This window comes from Monopterus albus, unplaced genomic scaffold (genome assembly GCF_001952655.1).
Source record: "Monopterus albus unplaced genomic scaffold, M_albus_1.0 scaffold47.1, whole genome shotgun sequence".
In the NCBI taxonomy this organism is placed as follows: Eukaryota; Metazoa; Chordata; class Actinopteri; order Synbranchiformes; family Synbranchidae; genus Monopterus; species Monopterus albus.
Window position 1 is genome coordinate 61,782 of NW_018127927.1, and position 522 is coordinate 62,303.

Below are 522 nucleotides of genomic sequence, written 5' to 3' on the forward strand. Positions count from 1 at the left end.
AGAGGGAAGCAAACCCTGTCTGTTCAGAGACATTTTCAGCCTGGAGTGCTGCAGCATCCTGCTGCCTCCACACTGCTCAGTCCCCTGGCGGTGCCCCGTCTGAAGCCGATCTCCAACCTGTCACCCACCTTTAGCACCAAACGCTCACCACACCCTCCTTAGAGACACCAGCTCGCAGCTCAGAGGACAATCGCTCACCCTTCCACATGTCGGAGACTCCAAAGCCTGTACCTGTAACACTGGAGGCTTTCAACTTTAAAAGAAAGGAATTGCTGCTACAGTATTTAAAAGTCTAATTTTATATTCTTATTTTGTGCACTGCAAGCTGTTATGTATTCAAGGGAATCTGAGACCAAACTTGAGCAAAAGAGAGAAATCTGCTGTTTACTTTGCCATCGCTTTTTTTTTTTGGAGCCTGAATGTAATGTGTAATGGTAACTGGATCGAGTTTGTTTTTGCATTAGGTGGGTTGTATATATGTGTTCATTGCTGCAATGTGTTATTGTGGATATGCACAGTCAG